Source organism: Canis lupus, chromosome 37 (genome assembly GCF_003254725.2).
Source record: "Canis lupus dingo isolate Sandy chromosome 37, ASM325472v2, whole genome shotgun sequence".
In the NCBI taxonomy this organism is placed as follows: Eukaryota; Metazoa; Chordata; class Mammalia; order Carnivora; family Canidae; genus Canis; species Canis lupus.
This window is the reverse complement of record NC_064279.1, coordinates 327,014-339,634: the sequence shown is the minus strand read 5'-3', so window position 1 is coordinate 339,634 and position 12,621 is coordinate 327,014. Positions and strand designations below refer to the sequence as shown.

The 12,621-nt window shown below is 43.5% G+C and overlaps 1 protein-coding gene and 1 long non-coding RNA gene across 20 annotated transcripts in view; one reads left to right on the top strand and one right to left on the bottom strand.

Annotated features, from left to right (window-relative positions):
* The window catches only part of LOC112656497 (uncharacterized), a 441,756-nt gene that overhangs the window by 147,752 nt on the left and 281,383 nt on the right, over positions 1 to 12,621 (top strand). The window lies entirely within an intron of this gene.
* The window catches only part of LOC118353533 (uncharacterized), a 368,208-nt gene that overhangs the window by 123,374 nt on the left and 232,213 nt on the right, over positions 1 to 12,621 (bottom strand). Inside the window, exon 14 of one of the 19 annotated variants that reach the window (XM_049106704.1) lies at positions 12,405 to 12,428. The exons of the other annotated variants lie outside the window; for them this stretch is intronic. The gene's annotated coding sequence lies outside the window, so the exon portion shown is untranslated. Of the gene's footprint in view, positions 1 to 12,404; positions 12,429 to 12,621 lie in introns of those variants that run through there. 19 annotated transcript variants of the gene reach the window in all.

Sequence of the window (12,621 nt, the reverse complement as noted above, 5' to 3'; positions counted from 1 at the left end):
CACATACTGGGTCACAAATAGGGTCTGAACCGATACCAAAAGATTGGGATCGTCCCCTGCATATTCTCAGACCATAATGCCTTGAAATTAGAACTAAATCACAACAAGAAGTTTGGAAGGACCTCAAACACGTGGAGGTTAAGGACCATCCTGCTTAAAGATGAAATGGTCAACCAGGAAATTAAGGAAGAATTAAAAAGATTCATGGAAACTAATGAGAATGAACATACAACCGTTCAAAATCTTTAGGATGCAGCAAAAGCAGTCCTAAGGGGGAAAAACATCACAATACAAGCATCTATTAAAAAACGGGAAACTACACAAATACAAAAGCTAACCTTACACATAAAGAGGCTAGAGAAAAAAAAGCAGATAGATCATACACCAAACAGAAGAATAGAGTTAATTAAAATTCGAGCAGAATTCAAGGAAATCGAGACCAGAAGAACTCTGGAACAGATCAACGGAACGAGGAGTTGGTTCTTTGAACGAATTAATAAGATAGATAAACCATTAGCCAACCTTATTAAAAGGAAGAGAGAAAATATTCAAATTAATAAAATCATGAATGAGAAAGGAGAGGTCACTACCAACACCAAGGAAATACAAACGATTTTAAAAACATATTATGAACAGCCATACACCAATAAATTAGGCAATCTAGAAGAAATGGACGCATTCCTGGAAAGCCAGAAACTACCAAAACTGGAACAGGAAGAAATAGAAAACCTAAACAGGCCAATAACCAGGGAGGAAATTGAAGCAGTCATCCAAAACCTCCCAAGACACAAAAGTCCAGGGCCAGATGGCTTCCCAGGAGAATTCTATCAAACGTTTAAAGAAGAAACCACATCTATCCTACTAAAGCTGTTTGGAAAGATAGAAACAGATAGAGTACTTCCAAATTCGTTCGAGGAGGCCGGCATCACCTTAACTCCAAAACCAGACAAAGACTACACCAAAAAGGAGAATTACAGACCAATAGCCCTGATGAACATGGATGCAAAAATTCTCAACAAGATACTAGCCAATAGGATCCAAAAGGACTTTAAGAAATTTATTCAGCATGACCAAGTAGGATTTATCCTCGGAACACAAGGCTGGTTCAACACTCGTCAAACAATCAATGTGATTCAACATATCAGCAAGAGACAAACCAAGAACCATATGATCCTCTCATTAGATGCAGAGAAAGCATTTGACAAAATAGGGCATCCATTCCTGATCAAAACACTTCAGAGCATAGGGAGAGACAGAATATTTCTCGTAATCTTAAAAGCAATCTAGGAAAAGCCCACAGCAAATATCATTCTCAGTGGGGCAGCACTGGGAGCCTTTCCCCTAATATCAGGAACAAGACAGGGATGTCCACTCTCACCACTGCTATTCAACATAGTCTGGAAGTCCTAGCCTTAGCAGTCAGACAGCAAAAAGACATTAAAGGCATTCAAATTGGCAAATAAGTAGTCAAACACTCCCTCTTCTCTGATGACATGATACTCTACCTAGAAAACTCAAAAGCCTCCACCCCAAGATTGCTAGAACTCATACAGCAATTTGGTAGCGTTGCAAGATAAAAACTCAATGCCCAGAAATCAATGGCATTTCTATACACTGACAATGAGACTGAGGAAAGAGAAATTAAGGAGTCAATTCATTTACAATTGCACCCAAATCATAAGATACCTAGGAATAAACCTAACCAAGAGGTAAATGATCTATACCCTAAAACATATAGAACACTTCTGAAAGAAATTGAGGAAGACACAAAGAGATGGAAAAATATTCCATGCTCATGGATTGGCAGAATTAACATTGTGAAAATGTCAATTGTACCCAGGCAATGTACACGTTTAATGCAAATCCCTATCTAAATACCATGGACTTTCTTCAGAGAGTTAGAACAAATTATTTTAAGATTTGTGTGAATCAGAAAAGACCCCGAATAGCCAGGGGAATTTTAAAAAAGACAACCATATCTGGGGGCATCACAATGCCAGATTTCAGGTTGTACTACAAAGCTGTGGTCATCAAGACAGTGTGGTACTGGCACAAAAACAGACACATAGATCAATGGAACAGAATAGAGAACCCAGAAGTGGACCCTGAACTTTATGGTCAACTAATATTCGATAAAGGGGGAAAGACTATCCACTGGAAGAAAGACAGTCTCTTCAATAGATGGTGGTGGGAAAATTGGACATCCACATGCAGAAGAATAAAACTAGACCACTCTCTTTCACCATACACAAAGATAAACTCAAAATGGATGAAAGATCTAAATGTGAGACAAGAGTCCATCAAAATCCTAGAGGAGAACACAGGCAACACCCTTTTTGAACTCGGCCACAGTAAATTCTTGCAAGATTCATCCACGAAGGCAAAAGAAACAAAAGCAAAACTGAACTATTGTGACTTCATCAAGATAAGAAGCTTTTGCACAGCAAAGATACAGTCAACAAAACTAAAGACAACCTACAGAATGGGAGAAGATATTTGCAAAAGACGATCAGATAAAGGGCTAGTTTCCAAGATCTATAAAGAACTTCTTAAACTCAACACCAAAGAAACAAACAATCCAATCATGAAATGGGCAAAACACATGAACAGAAATCTCACAGACGAAGACATAGATATGGCCAACATGCACATGATAAAATGCTCTGCATCACGTGCCTCAGGGATATACAAATCAAAATTACAATGAGATACCACCTCACACCGGTGAGGATGGGGAAAATTAACAAGGCAGGAAACCACAAATGTTGGAGAGGATGTGGAGAAAATGGAACCCTCTTACACTGTTGGTGGGAATGTGAACTGGTGCAGCCACTCTGGAAAACTGTGTGGAGGTTCCTCAAAGAGTTAAAAATAGACCTGCCCTACAAACCAGCAATTGCACTGTTGGGGATTTACCTCAAATATTCAGATGCAATGAAACGCCGGGACACCTGCACCCAATGTTTTTAGCAGGAATGTCCACAATAGGGAAACTGTGGATGGAGCCATGGTGTCCATTCAAAGATGAATGGATAAAGAAGATGTGGTTTATGTATACAATGGAATATTACTCAGCCATTAGAAACGACAAATACCCATCATTTGCTTCAACGTAGATGGAACTGGAGGGTATTATGCTGAGTGAAGTAAGTCAATCAGAGAAGGACAAATGTATGTTCTCATTCAATTGGTTAATATAAATAAGTGAAAGGGAATATAAGGGAATAGAGAATAAATGTGTGGGAAATATCAGAAAGGGAGACAGAATATAAAGACTCCTAACTCTGAAAAGGAACTAGGGAGCTGGAAGGGGAGGAGGGCAGGGGGTGCGAGTGAATGGGTGACAGGCACTGAGGGGGGCACTTGCCGGGATGAGCACTGGGTGTTATTCTGTTTGTTGGTAAATTGAACACCAATAAAAATGAATTTATTTTAAAAAAGTTCAAATAACTAAATATTTATGCTGCCAACATGGGAGTACCTAAATATAGAAACCATTTAACAACAAACGTACAGGAACTCACTGATAATAATACAATGACAGGGGATTTTAACACCCACCCACTTATGGCAATGGACCGATCGTCTATGCAGAAAATCAACAGGGGAACAATAGCTTTGACACACTGGACCACAGGGACTCAACAGATATAGTCTGAACATTTCAACCTAAAGCAGAATACACATTCCTTTCAAGTGCACATGGGACATTCTCCAGAACAGATCATATCATGGGCCACAAATCAGCCCTCAACAGGTACAACAGGTACAAGAAGGTTGATATCACACCCTGTACATTTTCGGACCATGACGCTATGAAACTCGAAGTCGACAGTAAGAAAAAAAATTGGACAGACCAAAAATACGTGGAGATTATGAACATCCTACTAGAGAATGAATGGAGCAATCAGGAAATTAAAGAGGAAATTTAAAACAAATGAAAATGAAAACATGTTTCTCCAAACCTCTGGGATGTAGAAAGGCAATCCTAAGAGGGAAGTACATAGCAATACAGGCCTACGTCAGGAAACAAGAAGTCTCCAATACACAACCGAACCCTACACCTAAAGGAGCTGGAAAAGGAATAGCAAACAAAGCCTAAAGCCTAAGAAGAAGGGAAAAATAAAGATGAGAGCAGAAATAAAGAATGCAGAAAAAACAAAACAGTAGAATGGATAACGAAACTAAGAGCTGGTTCTTCATAATAATTAATAAAATGGATCAAGCCCTAGCCAGGCTTATCAACGAGAAAAGAGAAAACCTAAATAAATAAAATCACAAATGAGAGAAGAGAGATCACAATCAACACCAGAAAAATTAGACAATTATAAGGGAATACTATGCAAGATTATACGCTAACAAACTGGGAGACCTGGAATAAATGGACAAATCCCTAGAAATGTGCAAACGAGCAAAACTGAAATAGGAAGAAATAGAAAATATGAACAGACCCATAACGAGCAAAGAAATTGAATCAGCAAGGCACCTGGGTTCCTCAGGGGTGGAGCATCTGCTTTGGCTCAGGTCATGATCCCGGGGTCATGGGGGATAACGTCCCACATCAGGCTCCCCGCATGGAGCCTCATTTTCCCTCTGCCTATACCTCTGCCTCTGTGTCTCTCATGAATAGATAAATAAAGTTGCAGCCACTGTGCAAAACAGTCTGGAGGGTCCTCGAGAAGTTAAAAATAGGGGATCCCTGGGAGGTGCAGTGGTTTGGCGCCTGCCTTTGGCCCAGGGCATGATCCTGGAGACCCGGGATCGAATCCCACGTCGGGCTCTCCGTGCATGTAGCCTGCTTCTCCCTCTGCCTGTGTCTCTGCCTCTCTCTCTGTGACTATCATAAAAAAAATTAAAAGTTAAAAATAGAGCTACCCTCCGATTCCAAAATTGCACAGTTAGGTATTTACCCTGAGGATACAAAAGTAATTTAGTAGATTCGAAGGGGAACATGCAGCCCAGTGTTGGTAGCAGCATTATCAACAACGAAACTGTGTATACAGCCCAGATGTCCATAGACAGATGAATGGGCAGAGACAATGTGGTAAGTATACACACTGCGACATCACTTGGTCATCAGAAGGGATGAAATGAAGCCATTTACAATGATGTGGGAGAAGTGGAATGGACTTATGCTAAATGAACTCAGTCAGTCAGAGAAAGATACCAAATACCATACAATTGCATTCACATGTGAATTTTAAGAAACCTAACAAACTGGCAAAGGGGCGAAGGCGGGGATGAGAGATGCAAACCAAGAAACACACTCTTAACCACAGAGAATAAACTAATAAATACCAGAGGAAAGTGGGGGGGGATGGGGAATCAGGGGATGGGGACAATGGAGGTCAACTCTGACCAGTACCAGGTATTGTATTCAAGGGTTGAATCACTATGCGGTAAATCTGAAACTATATCATACTGAGTTTACAAAGAGGAATTCAAGTAAAACTTTAAAATAATAATTGGTAGTATACAGGAAGCATGTGCGCAGAAGAGATAAAATCAGAAATGCAACTGATAATCCAAACAGAGAGTCTTTAGAGCCACAAATCCCCTCCTTAGCTCAGCTCAGGAGAAGCCTGCCATACCTATTCTGACCCCAGCAGAAGCCTGGATACTGATTCTCTGGGGAGGCCACTGACTTGGTGGAGTCAGGCTATCTTTGAACCCAAAACCTAAATAGAGTGCATAAAACTAAACTGCCCAAGATGCTAGGAGTCCCAGTGCAGGCACATGACAAGAAACAAACTCTAACCATACAAAGACATAACTAACCCTACACTTAAGCCTAATGTTAACCTAACCCTAAAACAAGAACTATCACTAATCAAAAACCAAACACAAACCCCAAGACCGAAACACATTCACTGAACCTTCCTGCCAACCCTCACCCTAACTCTTAAACCTATTCTAAACCCTTAACCCTGACCCTTACCTTAAATCTAACCCTAACGCTAACCTCTAACAATAACCTTAACTTAATGTACTTCAATCCTATCCCTAACCCTAACCTCTACCCTAACCCTAACCCTCTAATACTAATCCTATCTCATATCCCAAACTGTACCCTAACCCGTACCCTAAAACTAATCCCTAACCCACTGCCTAACTCTCTCTTACCCTTTTCCAAAACCGTATCCTGACCCTGACCTGACCCTAACCCTAAACCCTAACCAAACACTAAACTAACCCTCGCCCTAACCCTAAACCTAGCCCTAACTTTAACTCTAACCCCTTACCCTAACACTAACCCACATCCTAACCCCTAACCCTAACTGCAAACCTAGCCCAACCCTAACTCTAACCATAATCCAAACCCCAACTCAACCTCCTGTCATAAATCCTAAAGTATAACCCTAACCCTAACTCTAACTCTTGTCCCTAACCCAAACCCCCATCCTAACTCCTAACCACTGACCCTTACACTTATCCCTCACACTAACCTCTAATCCGTAACCATAAGCATAATCACTAACCCCTAACATCTAACCTAAGCCTAACCACCAACTGCCTCCCCTCCCCTGACCCTACCATTCATTCTACCCATTCACTTACTCTATGTTTCTGAGGAGTCCCTTCTGACATGGACGTGGCCCGCAAAGGTGCCTCCAGAGTCCTCCAGGGATTCCTGAGGAATGTGGGCGACTGTGAGTGCGGACGTGGCCCCACGTGTTCCAGAGTCATAGTCAGCGGGTCCTGAGGACACCGGGTCTCCTGTCACCGTGGAGTATGCCTCACATCCTCTGGAAGCCTCACAGCAGGTTCTCAGGAGGCTGGTGGCTCCTGTCAGCCTGGACAAGGCCCCACGTCCCCTGAAAACTCACCGCAGGTCTTGAGGAGGCTGTGGGTTCCTGTCAGCCTAGACGCAGCCCCATGTGTCCCGAAGCCAAAGTGCAGGTCCTGAGGAGGACGGGGGTCCTCTCAGTCTTGACATGGCCCCACATTTTCCTCAGCCTCACCATAAGACCTGAGGAGGCTGGGGGCTCCTGTCAGCATGGACGTGGTCGCAAATCATCCCAATCATTCACAGTGCATCCTGAGGAGGCCAGAGAATCCTGTCAGTGTGGATTCGGCATCCACATCTTTCTTAGGCCTCATCACAGGCTCTGACAAGGCTGGGGTCTTCTGTCCGCATGGACGCATCCCCATATTTCCGAATGTCTACACTGGGGGTCATGAGGAAGTCAGCGTCCTGTTGTGTCCATGTGGCCCCAAGTCCTCCCGAAGCATCACCGAGGGTTCTGAGGAGGCCGGGGCTCCTGTAACCATGAATGCGGCCCCGAGCTTCCAGAAGCCTCAACTTATGTCCTGAGGGGCCCAGGAGGTCCTGCCAGAGTGGACGCAGCACCACATCTTCCTGAAGCCTCCTCTCAGGTCCTGAGATGGCTCAGGGGCTCCTGTCAGTGTGGATGGGGACCCATATCTTCCTGAAACCTCCCTGAAGGTCCTGAGGCTGCTCATGGGCTCCTGTCAGCGTGGATGCGGGCACACAATTTCCTGAAGCCTTGACGCAGGTCCTGAGGTGGCTCAGGGCTCCGGTCAGTGTGGATGAGGGCCCACATCTTCCTGAAGCCTCCCCGCAGGTCCTGAGGTGGCCCAGGGGCTCATGTCAGGGTGGATGCGCGCCCACATTTTCCAAAAGCCTCACTGCGCGTCCTGAGGAGACCGAGGCTCCGGTCAGCATGAACGCGGCCCAATTTCGCCCTGAAGACTCCCCACGGGTCCTGAGGAGGCTGTAGCTCATCAGCATAGACACGTCCCCACGTCATCCTCAGGCCTCCCCAGCACAGGCTGGCTCCTGTTAGTGCAGGCAGAGGAGGCCTACTACGCATGCGTGCCCCTTGGGAAGGTCCTGGTCTTGGGCGCTCCCTGTGGGATGCTCAGGCGCTGTAGGAGGCTGTGCAGGAGGCAGCGGGTGCTCCATGGGCCCCACCTGCCTCCTTTCAGGCTCCAGCTGGGGCTGTTAGCTTCAGAAACATCTCACTGAATAGGAGCCCAACACCCGGGTTCCCCAGAAATACTTAAGGACAAGGTATTGGAGTCCAGAGGACGCGAAATGAAATGTGGACCAGACTTTTACCACTTCCTGCAAATCTCACTCACCCCTCTTCTACTGTGGGCGGGACCGCAGGTTGGTGCAGCCGCCCTGGAAACAGTGTGCAGGCCTCTCATGAATTTACAAATAGAGCTGACCTGCGACCAGCAGGTGAATGGCCTGGAGCTCATTCCGAGGATACAGATGCAGTGAGACTCGGGACACCTGCACCCCAATGTCCACAGCAGCCGGGTCCACAGTAGCCACACTGTGGGAGGACCTCGGTGCCCTGAGGCAGATGATGGATAAAGAGGATGGGAGATAGATGATGGTCATAGAGAGAGAAATGGTACTCAGCTATCAAAGAGAAGGAAATCTTTCCATTTGCAATGATGTGGATAGAACTAAAGGGATCATGTTAAGTGAAGTAAGTCAGTCAGGAAAGAGAATGACCGTGTGGTGTCATTCATAGATGGAATTATAGAAGCAAAGCAGATGAACTACTGTGAAGGGAAAGAAAAAAAATAAGATGAAAACAGATGCAGGTAATACAGTCTCTTGATAGGAACGGAACTGAGTGTCTCTGGAAGAGGGGGGATAACAGGGGACCGGCATGAAGGAGGGCACGTGATGTCACGGGCACTGCTGTTATCTCCAACTGGTGAATCCCTGAATTCTTCCTCTGAAAGTATAATACACTATACGTTTATTAATTGGGTTTAAATTAAATTAAGTTAAAAAAATCAGTTGTATCAGAGCGCATTTCCTTCTGGAATCTCTGTTTTGCTCATTCAGCTTATGCCGGGACCACCCTCCGTGGGTCTGGTTTGTCTAAGTAGGCTCCACGCCTCGTCCATGGCCCAGCCCAGGGCTAGAACTCAAGACCCCTGAGATCAGGACCAGAGGTGATGTCAGGAGTCAGATGCTTAACCGATGGAGCAGGCGGGGGCCCAGGAACCACGCTGCTTTATCCTGTGTCTCTGTGATATCATTTGAAATAGAAAGTGCTGGGTCCGACTATGTCATGCTTCTCCAATACTGATTTGCTGTTTGGGGCATTTGTTGGGGGGGGGGATTGAGGTTATGGGTGGTTTTTTCCTATTTCTAAGATCTGCCACCATGATTTTGATAGGAATGACATTGAAACTGAGGGTAGCTTCAGGAACTGCGGACATTTTCACAAGATGAGGGTCTCACCCCACAAGACCAGGACGGCCTCCCAGAGCCTGGTTTGGCTCAGAGCACAAGTCTTGTGCTCCTTTGGTTCAGTCTCATTATTTATTCTCTTTGATGCTCCTGAGAAGGCCTTCATGTCCTTCCTTCCTTCCTTTCCTTCCTGAGTGCTCATTGTCGGGACACAGCAAGGCTACTCTGCTCTGTAGGGTCAGTTTGTGTCCCGTGACTTTACTTAACTCACTCCTTAGTTCTAACAGGTTTTGGTGGAGGCTCTCGTGTTTCCTGTTTCTAGTACTGCGTCTTCAGCATATAGGGACAGTGTGACGTCCCCGTTAGAGGTGTGGAACCTTTGCTGTTTACAGCTTAATGTCCTAGAAAGCCCCACAATTGAATCAAAACTGAGCCCAAGGCAAGGGCAGGAAGCCCCTATTAGAATGAGAACAGAGCTCAATGCCCTTGAAGGCCCCATATCAAAATGTAAACAGAACTTGAGGAATTGCTCCAGCCCTTCTGGAGGTTCCCGAGTCCAGCCCTTAAAACTAAGCTAAAACCCTCCTCGGGGACCAAGTCTCTGCTCTGCTGTGTTGGGTATACTTCGACACAAGATCAAGCTTGTAAATAATCTCACATGTGTTTGCATCGGAATCGGCTTCTTGGTGGTTTCTCAGATTCGCAATCTTGGTCACAACAGTCTGAGATAAAAAAACAAAACCAAAAGGAGCTCGGATGCGGGCAGAGTGAAAGCAGGGTTCCGAGAGAAGCAGCGGAGACCCGGGGGCTTGGGTGCCCTTCTGTGGAAGGCCTGCAGACTGGGGGGTGGAATGCTCAGCCCCAGAGCCAGGGGACACAGCGTCTCCACCCACATCCCGCCGATCAGCGCCAAGTCTCAGGGAGCAGCACAGCACTGCCCGCTGAAGGCCAGAAGGGATGACACCCAACCCACCTCTGACACAGCAGTCAGATGTGCACCTGACATCACTGCCATGTCCAATCCTCAGACCCCGCACAGACCACTTCCTGCCACCAAGGTGTCAACCACAGAGGCTGCAGAGATTCAGCTCTGCCTGGAAAGTAGGGTCTAGCTTCCTTTGTACTTTGTGCTTTATTTTCATTTAGTTTCTTTGATTCTATTTTATAAATTGCCTTATTTTAATTTTTATGTATGTACCTTATATATTTCTTATTTTTAGTTTCATGGTACTTTAATTTTCTTTCTTATTTTGGGATTTAGAATCTTTTAACAACCAGGCCAAAACAATCTGGTGATTCTTTTGGGGGGAGGGCAGTTGTTATTGTTTTTCTTGGTTTTTCTTTTTCTTCCTTCTTCCTACTTTCTATTTCTGGAAAAAATAATGAGATGGAGAAATTCACCTCCATAAAAAAACATGAGGTAGTACTCACAGCCAGGAAGTCCATCAATACAAATATATGATGTCTAACTACAGTGTAAAACAATGATTATAAAGATAGCATCTGGGCTGGAAAAAGAGCACAACAGAAAACTAGAGAATCCCTTACTGTAGAAATAAAAGAACTAAAATCTAGTCAGGCCAACATTAAAAATGCTATAACTGAGATGCAGTCCCAAGTGGAAGCCTTAAAAACAAGAAAGGTTATGTGCAGACATTCCATACTCAAGTTCACGAGCATAGCTTCCCACTCTTATGTGTGGAATACACATAGTAACTTCGTTCTACAAAATATATTATGAAAAACTTAATAATGATAATATAATAATAATAATAATATTAATAACAAAAAAGAATGACTTTACTATGGAGAAACCTAACACTACCTCAGCAAGATGATCAGATCTATACCAAGAATGATAAATCATGTTGATAATATCTATCCTTTATATGATATAATAAAAATGGCAGTATATCTCTGTATAGAATCCACAAAAACAGTTCAATCATGAGATAAACAACAGACATGTCTCAACTGAGGGAAATTTTACAAAATACTCTACTTCTCAAAGTTTTCCAGTTCACCAACAGCAAGGAAAGGCTGAAAGACTGTCATAATCCAGAGGAGCTTAAGAAAACATGGGGACAAATGGAGTGTGATATAAGGGATGGTGACTTACCAAAAACTAAGGAAATCTGAATAAAGTATGGTCTTTGGTTATTGTGAATATTTTAATATTGATTCATTAGCTAATATTTGTACCGTACTGATATAAGATATCAATAATTGGAGAAATTGAGTGCAAGTGCATGAGAATTCTCTGTACTATCTTCTCAATTTCCCTATGAAGCTTTGTTTTATTTCTAAGAAATAAGATTTAATTTGAAAATTGACTTAAATGAATCAGGCTCCAGTGTGAAGACATTTTAAGAATCATTGAATTAACTTTTGCCTTATTCTTAAAGATTTCCTTCGATGGGAACATAGTAAGAATTTTATATCAGAAGGAAAGAAAAACACTTATGAACACGTATAATGCCTCTTCAACCTGAAAAGCAGGAAAGGATAATAAATAGCAAAAATCAGATAAAAATACTTCTAGTATAATAGACACCATATTGCAAGTGCATTTAAAATTAGCAATGTATAACATTTATTTCCTTGACATTTGTCTTCCAAAGAGTTCACAGTGTTTCAGTGTCAGTTGAAACAGGGGAAGAATCTCAGGGAAGAATCCTTCACTTAATAACAGGACCATTGGTACTAATGTCTCTCAATTATTTCCAAATCCATAAAGATTCATTTCCTGATGAATGAATGAGCTGTGAAGAAATAGATGAGAAAGCCTCATCCCTCTGTATTACTTGTGTCAGAATATTTTAAACATAGTACTATGGATAATAAATTATCCTTATTAACAGGAAATACGTCTCAGATTAGAATCTGAGAAATCAGATGGGCAGAGAAAAAATGCTTAAATCGCTCCTCAAGTTTTAAAGACAAAGGAGAACTTTTCTATGTACAAAGTCAGTTGTCAAGATATCCTTAGGGAATAAGATTCTGCAGCATCTAATCCTGCTGCACAACTGGGACGCCCGTGCCCCAGGTCTTCCTGATCCAAAATCCCTGGGCCTGTCGCCGAACACAGGCTGCCAGGCTGAGGTCATTTGCAATGTCTCTCTTAGGAGCTCCAGGGAGGGGGGCATGAGCTAGATAGGACAGGACGGGATGCGTGGAGGCCGAGAACATTATGGCCATTCTACTTTAAGTTCAGTATTAGCACACGTCCAGCCATCCCAGGCCCCTGTGTAGAAGAGCTGAAATTTGCATTATTTCAGTTACTGGAAAAAAACAAAAGTTGACAGCTTAATGTCTTAGAAAGCCCCACAATAGAATAAAAACCGAGGCTAAGCCAAGGGCTGGAAGAATGAGAGCTCAATGCCCTTGAAGGACCCATATCAAAATGTAAACAGAACTTGAGGAATTGCTCCAGCCCT